The sequence below is a fragment of the Mauremys reevesii genome, linkage group 5, assembly GCF_016161935.1.
Source record: "Mauremys reevesii isolate NIE-2019 linkage group 5, ASM1616193v1, whole genome shotgun sequence".
NCBI classification, from domain to species: domain Eukaryota; kingdom Metazoa; phylum Chordata; order Testudines; family Geoemydidae; genus Mauremys; species Mauremys reevesii.
Window position 1 is genome coordinate 88074887 of NC_052627.1, and position 20595 is coordinate 88095481.

General features: G+C 46.5%; 1 protein-coding gene across 4 annotated transcripts in view; it reads left to right on the forward strand.

Annotated features, from left to right (window-relative positions):
- Window positions 1–6403: 6403 nt before the first annotated feature.
- Window positions 6404–20595, forward strand: part of CLOCK (clock circadian regulator) — a 126141-nt gene continuing 111949 nt past the window's right edge. Inside the window, exon 1 of one of the 4 annotated variants that reach the window (XM_039540420.1) lies at window positions 6404–6634. The gene's annotated coding sequence lies outside the window, so the exon portion shown is untranslated. Of the gene's footprint in view, window positions 6719–20595 lie in introns of all 4 variants that reach the window. The other 3 variants (XM_039540418.1, XM_039540416.1, XM_039540417.1) reach the window with 3 other exon arrangements.

Genomic DNA, 20595 nt, shown 5'->3' on the forward strand with positions numbered 1-20595 from the left:
ATTTAGAAAGTCAGAGATGTCTGTTTTGAGGGCTGTAGCAAGAGCAATGGCTTGGTTTAAGACTCTGTTACTAGATGGGTCATCTGAAACTGCATTCTTGCAGGCTAATAAGTATTATACTGAGCTTGTCAAATGCTATTTGACTAGAGAAGCCTCCACTTGATTGGTAATGAGGGTCAAAGTGTTCCAAGATATGTAAGTTAGTGATTTAGTTGTCTCCTCCCACTTATACATAGTCATCCATTTGACTTCTTCATTCTCATGATGCCTCCTGATAACCATTTTTTTTAGGGGGTTTCTACACTTGAGACAGTACAAGGTTATATGTGCGTTGTGGTACCATAGCATCCCTGTTGTCAATATCTGAAGCTCTGAAGCATGTTTCTGAAGGACAGTCTAGTTAGTGTATGAAAGCTAGCACACATGAGGGGTGTGGGTATGTACCTTGGAGGAAGTCCTGGGGAAAGCCCTAGGAGACACAGAGAATGAGCATGTAATTCTGCACCTCTACCCGGATAACAAATCCCCCCGCCCCCACACCCACACCCTCACCCTGAGCCACTACAGGAAAGACAATCCAGTGCTGGTAAGTGCTTTTTTTATACAATGGACCTCCACATTCCCTAAGAATGCCCCTGTTGCTCTGCTGCTATGTGCCTCATCCCCCCAGCGCACCCTACTGCTGCTCTACCCCAGTGTTCCAGAGCAACATAGCTGTAAATCAATGATTTTATTAAAATGCCATGAACCAATGTATAAACAAGGCCTGAAAATGTTTTTTAAATCATTTACAAAAATAAGTTAGTCTTCTTTCTCTTTTAGTACTGTACTTTGTTTGACCAGTTAACACAAATGTTTAGCAAATGAATACGTTTTTTTAAAACAATATTAGAACATTTCCCACTAATAAATACTTAATAAGCTCTTACTGCTTAACAGTGCACTTTCAAGGCACAGTAGAAAACACTAGACAAGAGCCTTTGGGGGAAATGCAATAGCACATTTGTGCAGCCATATTATCCTGTCTTTTGATCTTGTCAGATATCAAAACCCAAGTTGGATCAAGATGTGAAGACCTTAAAAAATAGCAGGTACTGCAAGGAACATTGGTGGTTCAGTAGGTGTTGCTGATCCCTTCATGTCAGAACTACAATAATACATCTGCATGGTGTGAAGGGGCACTTTGCTACTTGAGGTGCCCTCTTTTTCAGAACATTCTTGATTATTAGAGACCTTATGGCAAATTTCATTTGTCTGGGCTGGTGTTAACCTTTGTTTCCTGAGCACATTCCCATTTAGATAATACATAGGGTATGTCTACACTACGAAATTAGGTCAAATTTATAGAAGTTGATTTTTTAGAAATTGATTTTACCATCGATTGTGTGTGTCCCCACTTAAGACCATTAACTCTGTGGAGTGCATCCACAGTACCGAGGCTAGTGTCGACTTCTGGAGCATTGCATAGTTCCTGCAGTTTCCGCCACCCATTGGAATTCTGGGTTGAGTTCCCAATGCCTGATGGGGCAAAAACATTGTCACTGGTGGTTCTGGGTAAATGTCATCAGGCCCCGCCCCCCGTGAAAGCAACAGCAATAAATCATTTCTCGCCTTTTTTCCTGGGTTACCTGTGCAGACGACATACCACGGCAAGTATGGAGCCTGCTCAGCTCACTGTCACCGTATGTCTCCTGGGTGCTGCCAGACGTGGTACTGCATTGCTACACAGCAGCAGCTCATTGCCTTTTGGCAGCAGACGGTGCATTACGATTGGTAGCCGTAGTCGTTATCTCCTGGGTGCTCTTTTAGCCGACCTCGGTGAAGTCAGTTGGGGGTATCTGGGCAGATATGTATGTCCTCCCTAGCTGTGTTTTGCTCCTTTGAGTAGAGTGCAGCCCCCACTATATTGCCAAGAATAAAAAGCTTTACACAACTGGAGAAAAACTATGCTTGGTGACAGTGCGGCAGAGAAGTTAAAGATGATCCTGGTGTCAGACAACACAGCCACCCAATCTCTGACATGTCAGAAAATATCAAGGCACAGCTGATCTCTCGATTGCAGTCCAGTTTATTTGCAATCTGGTTAGAAGAAACATACCCCATACCCCAGTCAAAAGTTCATGATTTATATTAGTGTCTTTGGATTTTCAAGGTGTTTAGCAAGGGGATTTGTGTTCACTCCTTCATTTCAGGCCCAATCTAACATTCTCCATGCACTCAGAACTCCCATACGTTTCAACAGGAGTCTTGGTTCCACAACAGATACAGGATCAGGCCCCTGATTTTCTTCTCAAGATGGAAGCCAAGAGAATTTGGTTTTCTCATATTATTACATGCTGAGAAAAACTCTTAAAACTAGCAGAGGCAGCTAAAAAGTACAACAATAAAAATATCCTGAGACTCCATATAGTCTGGACACTGAAATGCAGAAATATGACTTGACATGCAAAACAACCACAAGTGGCAAATGAATTTTGGATTATACCCAGTGATGAGCTGCCAAAATATTAACAACCGGTTCCCTCTCCTCACCCCATGAGGGGTCATGCCCCCCCACACTCCTGTACCATCCAACACCCCCATGTTCCTTGACAGCCCCCCCATGCCCTATCCACCCCCCTTCCCTGTCCCCTGACTGCCCCTTGCCACCCCATCCAACCCTAACCCAGACTCGGACGCCGGGGCAGGAGCCAAGCCGCACCGCCCGGACCTGGGGGCCGGACCCGGTGGTAGGAACCGCGCCGCCCGCCCGGACCCGGTGGCCGGACCCGGCGGCAGGAACCGCGCCGCCCGCCCGGACCTGGCAGCCGGACCTGGCGGCAGCCGGGCAGGAACCGCGCCGCCCGGCCGAGGTCGCAGCTGGACCCTGGGGGCAGGAGCCGCGCTGCCCGACCCCAGAGTCTCACCAGGACCTCGCCTAGCAGCGTGCCACCTGGAGCCCTCCTCCTGCTGGCACCCCCGCCCCCGGCCCCAGCTCACCTGGTGGAAGCGCTGCTTCTTCTCAGCCCTCCCAGGCTTCCCGCGTGAACAGCTGATTTGCGGGAAGCTGGGGAGGGGGAGGAGAAGCCGGAGGAGCTTCAGAAGAGGAGGCGGGGTGAGGTGAGCTGGGGCTGGGGGAAGGGTAGAGAGCTGCTAGAGTTTTAGTTAAATTTAAAAGCCCTTTTGGAACTAGTTGTCCCTCCAGGAACAACCGGTTCTAAAGGGGGCTTCTAACTTTAACAACCGGTTCGCGCGATCTGGTGCGAACCGGCTGCAGCTCACCACTGATTATACCCCATCTGATCCCTTCTTGTTCCACTCATTCAGGTTACCTTTATGGAAGGGGGCCTATACAGTCTGAAAAAAAAAACCTTCTGGTATTAGGAAGGTAGCTCCTGGAGGCTCCAGCTAGATGAGGGCCCATTGTGCTAGTAAGAGACAGTCCCCTCAGTCCAAACAGACAGAGGATGGAGTATTATCCCCATTTTACAGACAGGGAACTGAGGCCCAGAGAGATTAAGTGACTCATCCAAGATCCCCCCAGGGAGTCTGTAGCAGAGGCAGGAACTGACCCTACATCTCCCAAGACCCAGTCTGTTGCCTTATCTAGAAGCCCATCCCCTAAGCTGCAGATGCCCCCTAAAGAATGGGAAATGCTCCAGAGCTCATGTCTGCACCCCATGCTTTCCAAGATGGCAGCTGAGTTTTCTCTAGCAGCAGCAAGATTGGCTGCTTTAAATGCTATATTTACAATACCCCCCGCCGCAGAGATTGTACCCTGGACCTGTAGCCCCACAAGTACCAACCCCCTTGAGCCATGGGAACTACCTGATTGGCTGTGATTAAGTGGGAACCAGACACTAGGAGGCACCACAGTCCCACAGCCTACCCAATGGTTACACCCATAGATGAGTGAATCTGATCACCCCCCTTCACTAAAAAATACATCTAGGATCAGCCTCCTCCCCTAGGCCGGCATAGAAGATGGCCTGGTCCACACTGAATCCCTCTCACATATCATGCAGTCCCCCTGCATATCTGGGTTGCTGGGGTGCTCCCCAGAACCCCTCGCCACAGGTTCTTTTATGCACAATGTAGGCTCCAGCAATAAAAACCAGACACCTAATCCAAGGTCTCAGGCATCTCTCTTGCTTCTCTGCATTAAGCCTTCAGCCACTTGGAATTGCTCACTGCCTTCCCGAATGGGTTTGTAGTTGATATTCTATGCATGTCACTGGTAATACCTTTGTCTGATCTTTTGAAGACATTTTGCTGCAGTAAATGGAACTTGGGAGGGTTTTGTTTTGTTTTTTTGGACTGAATGGTGCACTGGAGAGAGGTGGTGGGTTGATGGCTCTGGTACCTAGAGTCACCTCTGTTCCTGTAGAACAGGAGAGCGGCAGGGCCAGCCAGCCAGCTCCCCCCCATGATTCTCCAATGATGGGCTTCTGTAGATAAATCTCTGATTTTACATTGTGGCTCTTCATATAACCTTGTAGTGGGTCTACCCACGTGTGACCTCCATTTTCATGAAACTTTGTATCAAAGCCTCATGTAGAAACCTTGCATTGCCCTTGGAATAATGTTATAGACCCTAAGGATAGAATAAGATAGAAGAAAAATGTCTCTTTGCTAAGAATAGACTAAGCTTTCCCCCTACCCCTTAATCAATTGCCCTGTTGAATGAATGAGGTGTGAAAGAGGAAGGCCTGAAAGGCAAGCACCTCCAGACAACTGTAACAGCTGGAGAAGGGATGGAAGCCAGACCCAAGGACAATAAAACTTGTCAAGTGGGCTCACATACTTGTAAAACAATATCATTCTTGTGTTTTTATTTTAAGTACAAAATAAATATGTATAAGGAATTTAAAAGTATGTAGTTAGTAATTTGATATGTCGGGTGGTGCCTTTTTTTGTGTGTTCACTCCCCCAGATGTTAGAACCTGGCTACACCACTGGGGTACCACCCTATTTGTGCTCCTGGTTGTGCCAGCCAGTGTAGCTCTGCTGGTGGGACCTTCTCACAGCAGTGCCTGAGTGATCATGCATCCCTCCACACATTCTGAGGACAAGGCTATACAAGGGAATATGGAACCCTCTGCCACCTCAGTTCCTTACATTGCTCCCCAAGTCAAAATTAGGAACTTGAGGAAGTAGGAAGGTGGCCAAGGGTTTAAATAGGCAGAGTCCATCTTGAAGAACTCCAGTTCCAGGTAAGTAGCCTTCATTTGGGTGGTGAAGATTCCAGGAGTCAGGTGCATGGAGTTCAATTCCCCACTCTGCCATAAATTTCCTGATTGTGGCCAAGCAAGTCGCTTAAGCCTCAGCCTAGACACAGAAATTGTATTGGTACACTAAAAGCAGTACGTATCAGAGGGGTAGCCGTGTTAGTCTGGTTCTGTAGAAGCAGCAAAACATCTGTTAGTCTATAAGGTGCCACAGGATTCTTTGCTGCTTCTAAAAGCAGTACGACTCCCTACTGCTTCCCACTATGCATTTAATTATATGTGTAAAGTTACTTTATATTGTTGTAGTTATTCCGCAGGAGAAAAATAATCACCTACAGTATAAAGCACCTTTATGTGAGTTATAAGTGGGCAGAGTAACTGTACGATCAACTCAGTAAAAAACTCCTCTCCTTGCTGAACCATGCGCAGCCTCCTACCCGCTGCAGATTGTGATTTTTCCCTTCGACTCCTCCTCCCTGCAGTGGAGCTGCGCGCTCGCGGCGTGCGTAGCGGGACTCTGGCTTCTGTATAACATGAGGGTCGTTTCCCGGGGGCGATGTGTGGGGAGGTTCATTAACGGGAGCGAAGCACCCAGCTAGCACAGGGAGGGCGGCGTAGGAGGCAGGACTGCAGTGAGCGGCTAAGGGCTTTCAAGCGGCTCTACGCCGTCCCCAGGCAGCACGCGCTGTGCCCGGCTGGTCTCTGCCAGCGGCTCCCTCGGGTTGTGCGACATCGCCCTTTCCTCTTCCCACCGAGATGCGCGCAGCTGCTGAGGCGCTGGGAGGCGGCGGGGATTTTACCAACTCCCCCCCGGAGTGCAGCGCGGGGCAGACCCTGAGGCAGGGTTAACAAGCCAGGGCTCACAGGGACTCCCCCAGGGTCTCCCGCACCCGCTGCCTCCGGAGCCCTAGGTGTGGGGCGGCCGGGGGACCCGCCCCTAAAGGAGCTAGTGGTGCTGGGCAGGCTGAGGTAACTGCTTTGGGACCCGCTCGGGCGGTCCCCACCCGCGAAGGCGCAGGGGAGAGCCCACAGCCACTGCCTCTGTCGCCGCGCCGGCCGCTCAGCCCGGCGGAAAGGCGCCATTTTCTCCTCACAGCCACCGCGTCTCTAGCGGGGTGATCTGAGGTCAGGGAGCCCGCCCGGGTCTCGCTGAGCAGGCCGCGAGCGCGTACGTAACTGCTCCGCGCGCCGCAGCTGGGAGGCGCTACTGGAAAGGAAGCACAAGCCGCGGTGGGAGGCCGCGCATGCCCCTTAGCGGCCAAGGCAAATCACGGGCCCAGCCACGGCTGCGTGGCGCACGCGCACTGGCGCGAGGTTTAGCTAGTCTGGTGGCTGCTGTTGCCGGTAGGCTCTGGCGGCGCATGCGCAGTGCTGGCGGTGAGGGAATCGCAGGCCTGGCTGCTGCTGGAGGAGGCTCTGGGCTGTCGGTGGGTTTGGGACTAAGCGCAGGAAGCGGCTTCGCACGCTGCGAGGAGCCCGGGGTGGCCAGGCGGCGTGGGGAGCCGGGTAAGGTGCGCGCAGCAAGGGCAGGCGGGGCGGCTGTGGCCGGGCGGGGTCCCCCGGATCCCGGGCGGGGGCTTGGGGAGCCATTAAAGTTTGACAGTCCTGGCGGGGCTCCCGTCTCCAGGGCGGGGCAGGGGCTGCCCGTGGGGCCGGGCGCGGGCTGCGGCTCCCGGCGGGGCAGGGCAGGGCAGGGGCTGTTTCATAAGGGACCCGCTAGGCCTTGTGACCCACTTTACTCCTGTCACAACTCCCAGCACGTTTGGAGCCCTGCCCGGCTGGCCCGGCGCCCGGCCGGGCTCCGCCTGCTCTCGCCGCCCCCAGGGCGGGGGTGGGACCCTCGGAGCCGCCAGCTCCCACCTGCCCGGGCGCGGGTTGGAGCTGGCGCTGCGGCGGGGACCCTGGTTGTTTTCTTTCTCGCGCCTGGAGCCGTAGGCGGCGTCTCGTCCGGTCTGTGCCTCCGGGAGCGGCGCTCGCCCCGCGCTGCCCCCGCTGTCAGAGGGGCTCTCCCGGCTGCCCGAGCTGGTTGTGTACCGCCTGGGCTGCCCCTCGCGGTTATCCTGCCGGCTCCGCGCCGAGCGTGTCCGCCGCAGCCGTAGCACCAGGAGCGGTCCTGCCTGCGGTACAGGGCGGACAGTACAACCAGGCGGCGTGATAGCCCCTGGCCTGTCGTTGGCAGGGCGGGGTGTTCGTAGTGTCACTGTTCAACTGGAATGAAATTCAGTGGTGTGAGAAGTTATAGGCCAACTGATGTCTGCAGCTAGGGTGACCAGACAGCAAGTGTGAAAAATCAGGATGGGGGTGGGGAGTAATAGGAGCCTATATAAGAAAAGGACCCCAAAATCGGGACTATCCCTATAAATTCGGGACATCTGGGTACCCTATTTGCAACTCGTCAGTCCTGTGCTGTGGAAACCAATAGTCCTGCTGACCTGCGGGAAGGTTTATAAACTCAGACACGTCCCTTTCATAGGGCCCCAAGGCGTCCACTTGCCTGGATCAGCTTGCAGGATCTATCTCTAAATCTCAAAATGATTCACATCATTAGTAATTATAATAGTTAATGCTTGTACAGCGATTTCAGTATAGAACTAGTTGCTTAAATCCTGTTGTAGCAGAGAGACTGAAGTTAAGGGTACAGTGAAACATTAAAAATTTTGTTGAATGAATAAATTTTACTTTGCTTTTATGTAACTTTTTCGGCATCATGTCTAAGCAGTGTTTATTAATAACACCTTAAATTATTAAAAGTGAAGATTTTACAAATATATTCCCCAGTCCTGCTGGCACTTATGTACATGCTTAACTTCAAGCATGTAAGTAGCCTCTCTGATTTTAGTAGAACGGCATGCAATGCATACACAATTAAGCATGTGCATTGTAGGATTGGGATCCTAAATTACTTGGCATTCTTCTTGTGTTTCTCTCAACCTGGAAATTGAAACTCAGTGAAGTTTATAGTCAGTTTAATTTTCAGGTTCTCATTGTTCCCTTATTGGAGTTTTAAATACAGTAAGGAGAATGTTTGTTTAAAAGCTATTTTGATTGGAGGTTTTTGTTTAATAGTTGAAACATTTTGTTTTCCTGTGGTCTCTTAACATTATGGAGATTCCAAGAAAAATAACATGTGTGCCTCAAATAGATTTATTTTATAATACCAGGTGTTCCTGTTAAAGTGTGACTATTGTGCATCTTGGAGCTGGTCTTAAACTGTAGAGAAACTTGTTGAAAGAGAAACAATTATTCAACCTAGTAGTGCAATATTTTCCTGAAAAAATTGCTTTGCATTATTACAGAATAGCATGAACAAAAAAATTATTTTTCAGGCCCGTGTTTAACAGCCAGGCTCGAACATTATACAGCTGCTTCTCACTTATTGCTTGTTTCAGTTTCTTTACATGCTCACTTAAAGGAGGATGAATGTTTTCTTTGAGCTCTGTCATTTTATGCATATTTTGTTTTACTTTTTGTAAATTTTGTTTACATTTTTAGGACTACCTGAACTCCCTTTGGTGGCTAATTTAACATATAATTTAAGACTGTTAAAGAGTGGTTATTTGCCCATGTAGTTGTAGGCTGATCTTCCTGTGAAGTGCCTCATTGAGGTCAGTGGGGCTCCATACCAGGGTCCACCTGTGAATGACAAGTTACAGGTAGAACTCAATGGGAGGAAGGTTCCTTTGGTAATAGGTGATTACTGTAGTTATGATTGAGGCCCCAGGGGCTGTGAGGATCTTCAAGTTTCACCTGATCTGGCTGCCCTCTCTGAATGTCAAGTGTTTATTTTTGGATTGTTTAAACAGATTCTTCTTCTTGATTGTATGGCACTAATGTATATTTTTCTCTCCACAATCTTTTCCATCTTATTTTTTCACATATTTAAGTCCCCTTTTTGCCCCCTCATGTTACCTCCCATGCTGGAAATTTCCTTCCCACTCCTTTAGAATATGCACTGGGAAGCAACACTCTGCCCCTGGGTTATATAACTTTTGCTGCTTCGATATTCAAGAACTGTATGCTGCTCAGGAAAATTTGTAAATTTCTCATTTATTCGCAAAGTGACTTTATATTGTATCTGATATATTTTAACAAGGATGGTTCTGATAATTAAATATGTCTTCTGCAATATAAAGGATTTTAATAACGTAAAGAAAAAATATACTCAGTGCTTTAAAAAAAAATGTTGACATTGCCGTGCTCCAGGAAACACCTTTGACAGAATTTGAAGCTTGTAAACTGAATAGAGATTGTGTATGCCTCTCAATTTCTAGTTGCTTTAATTCTTAAGCGAGGGGCATTGGTATACTAATACATAAAAAGTTGAATTTTAATATTCTGAGCACAGCATCAGACATTGAGGGCAGATTTACTATCCTCAAGGCTGAAATTGACAATTCTAAAATCATGTTTGCCAATAGGTACTGGGCAACCCAGGATGACCCAATTTGGTCGTAACTTTTTTGAGTATAAATTACATGGGCCACCATCCTGTTATCATAGCTGGAGACTTTAACAAAACTCTAGACCCAACCCTTGATAAATCTTCTCCCTCTCCATATAAAAACATGAATACTCATGTATTTCATACATACATAGCAGATTTAGGCTAAAAACGTATGGAGATTGGGTAGTCTTATGACCAGAGACGATATCTTTTTTTTCTGCAGCTCATTCAGTGTATTCAAGATTGGACTGTTTCTTAGTGTCACAAAACTCGATCAATTCTGTCACTGATTATACCATTGGTACTATTGTTATATCTGACCATGCTCATATACATATGTCTTTTAGGCCCCCAGGGTATGCACCCCCAACTAAAATGTGAAGATTAAATACCTCTCTTTTTTGTTTGATACATCATTTGTTAACTTTGTCCAGCAAGAGTTGGAACTTTTCTTTAAAACAAATACCTCCATCGCTTCATCAGTTGTCACACTTTGGGAAGCCTTTAAAACTTTCATCAAAGGCCATATGATCTTTTATGCCACATTTAAAAAGAAACAGAGAGAACATAGAATTGATACCCTTGTGAAGGAAATTAAGGCCTTGGATGTAGACTGTGCTTCTAATTCCTCCCCAGAGAAACTCTGAATTCTCATCAGTTTAAAATATGAAATCAATAAACTTCTGTCCCAAAAGGCTGAGTTTGCTTTATTCTTTTTGAAACAAAACTACTGGGAATCTGGCAAGAGAGACAAGCAAAAGGCTAACAGAAATAAGATTGCTGCTATTCGTGATAGTAGCAATAAATTATATACAACAGTCAGATATTAATAAACAGTTTCAACAATTTTATTCAAAACTACATTTAGCTGAAGAGGGAATCACTAAAGATGCTCTAGATAACTTTTTTAGTGGATTGTCTCTGCCACAAATCTCTGACTCTGATGGAACTTTAGACACCTGTTTAGAAATCACACAACTGACTCAGGATATAAAAATATGATGGTCAGAAAGACTCCTGGTGCAGATGGGTTCCCAGTTGAATTTTACAAAAAGTTCTCTGAAACTTTAACACCTAGGTTATTGAATATGTTCAATGAGACCAAGAATGAGCAAACTGTTCTGCCTACTGTATGAGAAGCTGTAATTTCAGTTATTCCTAAACCTGGGACAGACCTTGAACTACACCTCTACCCTGATATAATGCGACCCGATATAACACGAATTCTGATATACTGTGGTAAAGCAGTGCTCCGCGGGGGCGAGGCTGCACACTCTGGCAGATCAAAGCAACTTTGATATAATGCAGTTTCACCTATAACACGGTAAGATTTTTTGGCTCCCGAGGACAGCGTTATATCGAGGTAGAGGTGTATGTAGTAATTAAAAGACAATTTTTTTAAGCAATTGTGATGCTAAGATTTTCGCTAAAGCTCTTGCTATGTGATTGGACAAAGTTCTCTCTTACATTCTATGCACAAATCAGTAGGCTTCCTTCATAATAGATGTGGCTCAGATAACTTGGGTCAACTGAGATTATTGCCACTTCGAAAAATTCTAAAGAACTCTTAGCTGTCATTTCTTTAGATGCTGTAAAGATCTTAGTCCCAGGCTATGTGGGCAAATTTTGCTAACACACAAAAGAAACTGGATTTGGTAAACAATATATTGCTTGGATTAAGCTCTTATACTTTAACCTGACTTCCAGGGTAGTTATCAATGGTATTATTTACACCCCATTTTCATTACAGAGAGATATGAGACAGGGCTGCCCACTTTCTCCTCTTCTGTTTGATTTAGCTCCAGAACCTTTAGCCTTTGCCATCTGAGCAAATAAACATATTAATGGTATCAGGGTGGCCCAAACCAAGAATAAAATTGTGTTCTATGCAGATGATCTTGTATTTGTATATGTGTTCCAGGTTACCATTCCTAACCTTGTAACTACTGGTAATAAGTTTGGACACCTTTCAGGATATAAAATTAATTGGGATAAATCAGAAATCTTAGACACTAACAATATACCCACAAAGGCCTCTTCTCAAATTGGGACTTTCAGTGGCAATCCTCTTATCTGAAATATTTAGGAATACTGATTCCCAAAAATATTCAGGGCATCCCTAAGATAAATATAGAACCAGTTATTGCCCAAGTGGCTAACGATTTGGGGAGATGGAGTTTAATGCTCAGTTTGTCAGGTAAAATTAGTATACTGTTCTTCCCAGAAATTTCTATGTCCTGAGCAGTCTGTCTATTTCTAGCCCTCAAATTCATTTTGAGAAATTCAGTAATATTTTCTCTGCATTTCTTTGAGTACAGGTAAGAAATCTAGACTGGCTCTGAACAAATTACAGCTCCCCCAATATTCCCAATTTGAAAAATTATCATATCTCCTTTTTGTTAAGCCAGGCATCTCTGTGGATTTTACATATGACACGCAGACTCCACCCTGGGTTCAGATTGAATGAAAATTGGTATATCGCAGAGGTGGGCAAACTATGGCTTGTGGGTCACATCCAGCCTGCGGGACCCTCCTGCACTGCCCCTGAGCTCCTGGCCCGGGAGGGTAGCCCCTGGCCCCCTCCCCTGCAGCCTCAGCTCACTGCACTGCTGGCACAATGCTCTGGGTGGTGGGGCTGCGAGCTCTTGCCAGGTTGCGCAGCTGCAGAGCCGCGGCCTGACCCGGTGCTCTGTGCTACACGGTGGCATGGCTGGCTCCAGCCGGGCAGCGCGGCTGCCTGTCTTGGTGCTCTGGGCAGCATGGCTGTAGTGCCACCAGCCACCGGTGCTCCAGGCAGCACGGTAAGGGGGCAGGGAGCAGGAGGGGTTGGATAGAGGGGAGGGGAGTTTGGGGTGATGGTCAGGGGCAGGGGTGTGGATGGGGTCGGGCAGTCAGAGGGCGGGAACAGGGGGGTTGAATGGGGCAGAGGTCCGGGGGGGGGGGGCAATACGGGAGGAGGGGGGGGTTGGATGGGGCGGCCGGGGGCAGTCAGGGGTGGGGGTTACAGGAGCGGTAAGGACAAAGGGAGGGGTTGATAGGGCAGGGGTCCTGGGGTGGGGGGCATCAAGGAGTGGGGATAGGGCAGGAGTCCGGGGGGGGAGGGGGCGTCAGGGTGTGAGAAGCGGGGGGTGGGGGCGGATAGAGGGCAGGGGCTGGCCACGCCTGGCTGTTTGGGGAGGCACAGCCTCCCCTAACTGGCCCTCCATACAATTTTGGAAACACAATGTGGCCTTCAGGCCAAAAAGTTTGCCCGCCCCTGGTATATCCTCTAACCTTTTCAGACATTGTCGGATTATTATAGATTTGATAGCTCCAGAGTTCTCCCAGTGATGGCTGTCATATAAGCTTGGTCAAACTTGGCTAAAAAGTTCTGCTTCCCTCCGTTCTTCCATGAAGAAGTGTTAAAAAAGCAACTATAGAGCTGACACTACGGCTTACTTGCCAAAAGACACTTTTTCAAATATACTGGTCCCTGCATAGGCTAATGGTAATGGGCCTCACAAATGCTGTTGGAAATGTAACTCAGTTGGTGCTACATTAAGTGCCCCTGCGTCAAGAATTTCTGGTATGAGGTCAGTCAAAGGACCAATTTGATATTGGATTCTAAGTTGGAGCCCAAGTTTCATTCTTGGATATATTCCTGATATCTAGCGATTACCTTGTAACAAGGCAGCATGGTTCCAACCTGCAGCTTTGTTTGCTAAAAAATTAATCCTGCAAAAATGGAAAAATTGATCCCTACCAGATATTGATGCCTAGCTCAGTAGTATGGCTGACCTTACATGCAATGAAAGGGAATGCCCAAAAAATTCAAAGCAATCTGGGCTGACTTTGTAGAGGTCTACAATTAACATAGGCCTTGAAGATAGCTATTTCACTTGCCCTCCCCTGCCTTTATCGTAACCCTCTCTGTTTACTTTTTGTATTATGATGAATCTGGTATTTTGGTATATTTATTGTATTTGGAAAAATTAATAAATGTCTTGCTTTCCTAATAAAAAAAAGTGAAAAATTTTTGACTTGAGTCCATATCCTGCATCTGAATATTCACAAAATACACTTTTTTAAAAAGGCTTTGCACAGTAAAATAAATAATGAGCACTGAATGCTTTAGTTTTCTAAAATAAACTTTTTAGATTGAAATGTAGCTGTCATGCATTATGAAGTGGCTTGTGACTGAGAGTGCCTACCTCAGGGCAGAATTTCAAAAACAGGGCAGATACCCCAAACTGGTGGTATGTTCTATACTTAGATTTTACCAAGGTAATAACAAATGTGAACTCCTGCATCACTACCATGGAGTCACAGACAGTCCCCTTAGACTCTCTAGTCTCTCTTGCCACCTATACAAACTGGGCTTAATGATAAATGGTCACTTACACAAAAATCAGACAATATTCAGGTTGCTTCCAGACACTTACACCAGATCAATAGGTACCCTAGATCTTAGACCAAAAACAATGCCTGTACCCAATCCTGTAACAAACTATCTAAAGATTTATTAACTAGAAAAAGGAAATGAGTTATTTACAGGCTAAAGCAGGGGTGGGCAAACTACGGCCAGTAGGCCGGATCTGGCCTGTCAGGGCTTTGGATCCGGCCCATGGGATTGCCACCACCATGGCACCGTGGGCCCCGCACCACTCTGAGAAGCGGCTGGCACCACATCCCTGCGGCCCCTGAGGAAGGGCAAGGGGGGCGGGCAAAGGGCTCAGTGTGTTACCCTCGCCTGCAGGCACTGCCCCCGTAGCTCCCATTGGCCGGGAATGGGGAACTGCAGTCAATGGGAGCTTCGGGGGAGGTACCCACAGGCGAGGGCAGTGCGTGAAGCCCTCTGCCCCCCCTCCTCCAGGGGCTGCAGGGACATGGTACCGGCTGCTTCCAGAAGTGGCGTGGGGCCAGATCAGGCAAGGAGCCTATGTTAACCTCACTGCGTGCCGCTGCCACCCCGGAGCTGCTCCAGGTAAGCGGTGCTGGGCCGGAGCCTGCATCCCAAACCCCTCCTGCACCCCGCACCTGAATCCCCTAAGCCCCCTGCCCTGAGCCCCCTCCTACACCCCAAACCCCTGCTGCACCCCAACCCCTGCCGCACCCTCCCGCACCCCAATCCCCTGCCCTGAGCCCCCCTGTACACCCTGCGCTTCTGTACTCCAACCCCTTGCCCTGAGCCCCTTCCTGCACACTGCACCCCTTCCCACTCCTCAACCCCCTGCCCCAGCCCTACATTCTTGGCCCTGAATGCAATTTCCCCATTCAGATGTAACCCTCGGGCCAAAAAGTTTGCCCACCCCTGGGCTAAAGCATGCAAACATATGCACAAATGAGTTGCAATCTAAATCCTAAGAGTGACGAGTTGTAGTGATCTGTCAATTCAAAGCCTCTTTCAGGCAGAGGCAGATTACGATTTTTTTCTGGGGCCCTGGGCCAGTCCCCGCCTGCAGTCCCTGCACCCCTCCCTTGGTGCTCCTGCCAGGGAGCAGGGTTTGGGCGCGGGGCTTGTGCTGCTCTGCTCACCCAGCGTTCCTACTGAGAGTGGGTTCGGGGTGCAGGGTCTTCCCCTGCTCCCTGGCAGGAGCGTTGGATGGGTGGAGCGGGGCAAGCCCCTACGCCCCAACCCTGCTCCCCAGCAGGAGCACTGGGCAGGTGGAGTGGGCTGGTGCACAGGGGTGCCCATTTTCCTGGGGCTCCTGGGCACGGGCCCCGTTGGCCCAGCGGCTAATCTGCCTCTGCTTTCAGGGTGTAACTATGAGGTAGACTCGGGGGATCTCTGGCTTCAGTTTCGAGTCTCTGACCCCATGGGAGTTCAAACAGCAAAGAAATGGAAAAGTTTCCTGTGTCTGTTTGTTTTTTTTTATTCAGCCTTCAAATCCATAGGCCAAGCTTCCTTTCACACAGCTTTTCCAAAGTGTGGTAGGGCCATTGCCCAATCCTTTGTACTGCAGTGTTCTTTGATGACCCATCTCATTTTGATAGTTCTTCTGGACGGCAATACTCTTCCCACCTGGGTTTACAAGTTTAGAGCAAACATTTTCAAAATTATAAAGCAAAATTTGCATATTTCCTTAGCATGGACTACAGACATTACAAATAGGATTAATGCATGCAGCAACTTATAAACATTGGATAGTCAAAACACTAAATACATTCTTATAAGGTTAATATATATATTGAGCTACACTAAGGCCATATCTACACTAGCGAGCTTACAGCAGCACAACTGTACTGATGGAGCTGTGCCGCTGTAAGATCTCTTGCATAGCTCTCCTGTTGACATAATAAAACCACCTCAATGAGAAGCTCTCCTGCCAACATAGCACTGTGCACACTACCGCTTATGCTGGCGAAACTTGTGTCTCTCGGGGTATATTTTTCACACCCCTGAGCAACGTAACTTTTGCTCACATAAGTGGTAGTGTAGACATGGCCTAACTAATACATAAGTGAACTGGTCTGGTCTCCAGTTATGAGTCTGTCAGTTCTTAGCTAATGCCTGCAGCCTTGGCAAGAGCTGGCATCTGGCCTGCCAGTGTCTCAGTAGCCACATGCTGCCAATGAGTTTTTCACTCGTGTCACTGCGTCACTGAAAGCCCTCTTAGTTTGGGAGAGCTATGCCTGTGTTATACCATTAGTCATCTTGTGTTTGGCACATCAAGGATGAATCTGTCTTGCATCGAGGGTCATGGTGATGTTCTGCCTCGAATTGAACACTTGTGTATTAATAGGACATTTAAGAAAAAACATACTGTGATATTGCTGGGCAGAAGCAGAATTGCATAATTGTTTCATTTATATTAAATAGTGTCAAGACTTTTCCATGATAAAAGTATCTGGAAGATCTTAGGAGATGGATTAAAAAAAATAAATCAGGCTATTGCTTCAGCATGTTTAAAATGTAAAGTTTAATACCCAAATGGACATTCAGAGAGCTTGGAGACAGTAAAAGTTAGTACCCAAGCCATTCAACTATCCCTGACCTTGTGGTGATTCAGTACCATATTTCAGAGTAAAAGAGCACTCTTATCTTTTGTTTGGGTTTAAAAATCTTTTGCAACAGTATAAAAGGTGTCTTTCACAAATGTCAATTCAATAGTTATGATTTCTAGGCTTTACTGAATGTTTTATAGTTTCCTGGGTTGTTGGTTGATTGGTTGGTGATTCATATTTCCTTTGGCTAGGCAAAGTTTATTTGCTTTCTATTATTTTATTTCCATAGTAAGTCAGATTGGTTGGGTAATAAAAATTATGCTCCTTCATTTTCAGTCTGAAGATCTGTAGTTTAGTTGCCTGTGTAGTATTTTTAACTAGATATGAAAAATTAATATTATTGATTCATTTTCATATTCAAATTTTGCAGCTGCAAAAGGACAAATTTATCTTACTAGTATGTAATCCGCATGACCATTAAATTGTTCAGCAAGTATGTGTTTAAAGATTTTAAAACACTAATTTGGCCTAATTGCAGTTGCTTGGGCTTGTACAGTATAATTTAAACAAAAGTAGGTATTTTAATCTTAGATCAGATTCACATTGTGAACATAATGTTTTTTTAATCTGCTCAGTGTTCACAAGAAGTGTAAAAATAGTCTGTTGTATGGAGTAAAACTATGTTATCTGAACGTGTGATACAGGTGTACTGAGTTTTTATTCTACGAGTGGACTTACATGCGTATGTGGATTACGTTTGTAATGTTGAGGTCTGAATTTTCAAAGAGTCCTCTGTTCAGCTTTTAACTTTGCACCCGAAATCTCGTGCCCACAGTTAGTCGTAGGAACAAATGTTTAAATTTTTAAATTCCCAACTACTTTATTTGATTGACAGATGCAAGTGGTTTTTTGTGCCAGCAAATCGACTTCTAAATTCTAATGCTTGTTTTCACAGTTTATGTGCATATAATATTATACCATCATTTGACTGTAGGTAATAACTGGAAGACTTTTTGGGGGTAAAACCTCTAATCTTGCATATAAATTAATTTGTTTTTCTTCTTCAGGGTATTGTTTTCCTTGGAGTTTGAAACACACTTTTGTTTCCAAGTAACTTCACCATCTTTTAATAGGGATCAGGTTTATATATCCTTAGTGTCTCTCTATATCAAAATTTTGGAAAGGTAACCATTTGTTCCTTATTTTTGTGAATTCTCCCTTTTTTTCCTGCACCAGAGCCATGTATTCTACTTGATGTTTGAGGCAGATAACAGATTTTACAAAACTGCAGTATAATTATGTAAACTGTTGATGATGATAGTAGTATTGAAAAGAGCGTTTTCCATAAATATGGAGTCTTGAGTACTGTTGAGTTCCTATGTATTTAGTATTATGTAGCAGCAACAAAATTATTTTGGTTCTGAGTCCTTCAGCAACTTCAGCATTACAGGTTTTGGACTCTTTCCATTCTAACCCAGCTATTTAGAATTCAGATCTTTTGTGTTAGTTTCCCTATCCAGTCTCAATGTGCTGATGAACAAAATTGAAATTAGAAAATCAATTTCAATATTATTTATTAAAGTACATACTTAAATGTAAAAATTAAAAGCTATAGTATGTAGATCTTACAATATGAGATTCTATTAATAAGAGGTTTTTGTTCGAAAGGAGAGGAGAGGTCAGGGCTTGTGGGTTTGTATATACAGTGAGCACACTCCACGTGTATGGAAAAAAAGGTAGCTATGTTTATGTAATTGTTCTAAATATCATTTTTACAACCTGTAAGTGATTTCATGGGCAGCATATGTCATGATTTAATAAACAATTTATTTTTTGGAGTAGGCTAAGATCACTTTAGCTTTTAAGAGAGCCTATTGCGAGAGAGGACAAAATCAGTATAATAAACTGTTAGTACAGCCCAATAAAGCCAGTACTAGAGTAAGATTTATTTGTTAAAAACATTAGTACAAATAGATCCATGTGGGTGTATGTCCTCTGACATACATCCCTTTGTAGAACTAGGCCATTGAAGAGTCAATTTGGGGTAAACTATGTGAGAAGCCTTTTAATATGCACTGATTTGTCTTATGATACTTTTCAGACCGAAAATACATGATTGCTGTTCCCTGCCAAAAGAAGTTTATGGTCTAAAACCCTGAGGTAGAGACTGAGATAAGGTGGGAAGGGAGGATAAGAGAGAGTATGGTCTGGTCTACACTACGCGTTTAAACTGATTTTAGGAGCGTTAAACCGATTTAACGCCGCACCCGTCCACACTAAGAGGCCCTTTATATCGATATAAAGGGCTCTTTAAACTGGTTTCTGTACTCCTCCCCAACGAGAGGAGTAGCGCTAATATCGGTATTACCATATCAGATTAGGGTTAGTGTGGCCGCAAATCGACGGTATTGGCCTCCGGGCGGTATCCCTCAGTGCACCACTGTGCTCTGGACAGCAATCTGAACTCGGATGCAGTGGCCAGGTAGACAAGAAAAGCCCCGCAAACTTTTGAATATCATTTCCTGTTTGCCCAGCGTGGAGCTCCGATCAGCACGGGTGGCGATGCAGTCCCAAATCCAAAAAGAGCTCCAGCATGGACCGTACGGATGTGATCGCTGTATGGGGAGACAAATCTGTTCTATCAGAGCTCCGTTACAGAAGATGAAATTCCAAAGCATTTTAAAAAAATCTCCAGACAGAGGCCACAGCAGGGACTCAGCACACTGCTGCATGACAAGCGTAACGGAAAGCCAAAGAATCAAATGGACGCTCATGGAGGGAGGGAGGGAGGGGATACTGAGGACTCCAGCTATCCCACAGTTCCTGCAGTCTCCGAAAAGCATTTGCCTTCTTGGCTGAGTTCCCAATGCCTGTAGGGTCAAACACATTGTCCGGGGTGGTTCAGGGCATAGCTCATCAATTTACCCCCACACCCACCCCCAGAAGGAAAAGGGAAAAAAATTGTCTCTTGACTCTTTTAAATGTCACCCTATGTCTACTGAATGCTGCTGGTAGACGTGATGCTGCGGCAGTGAACTGCAGCATCCTCGCACCCCCTCCTTGGTGGCTGATGGTACAATATGACTGATATCCATCGTCGTCATCAGCCTTGTGGCAGATGGTACAGTGCAGAAGGACTGGTATCCGTCCTCATCATCAGCCCATGAGTGCTCCTGGCTGGCCTCCCGGTCATTCCCAGTAGATGGTACAGAACGGCTGGTAACCGTCTTCATCATAGCAACAGGGGGCTGAGCTCCATCAGCCCCTGCCCTTTATGTGTAAAGAAAAGATTCTGTACTGCCTGGACTATCATAGCAGCGGGATGCTGGGCTCCTCTCCCCCACACTGCTTAATGTCCTGTCTGGACTATCATAGCAGCTGGAGGCTGCCTTCCCCTCATTTTATCTCACTAACAAGTCACTGTTTCTTATTCCTGCATTCTTTATTACTTCATCACACAAATGGGGGGACACTGCAACGGTAGCCCAGGAAGGCTGGGGGAGGAGGGAAGCAACCGGTGGGGTTGTTGCAGGGGCACCCCCTGTGAATGGCATGCAGCTCGTCATTCCTGCGGGATCTGACACGGAGCGGCTGTGCTCTGTGGTTCTCTGATACACTGGTTCTCTAGTACACTTGCCCCATATTCTAGGCAGGACTGATTCTATTTTTAGATACCATAAAGGAGGGATTGACTAGGGGAGTCATTCCCATTTTTGTCTTTTGCGCCCCCGGCCGACCTCAGCCAGGGGCACCCATGACAGCAGCAGACAGTACAGTACAGAAGGACTGGTAACCGTCATCTCATTGCCAATTTACAATGGCAGCAGACGGTACAGAACGGCTGATAACCGTCTCTGCTATCATGCAAAAGCAAATGAATGCTGCTGTGTAGCGCTGCTGAATCGCCTCTGTCAGCGGCATCTAGTACACATACAGTGACAGTGACAAAAGGCAAAACAGGCTCCATGGTTGCCATGCTATGGCGTCTGCCAGGGCAATCCAGGGAAAAAGGGCGCGAAA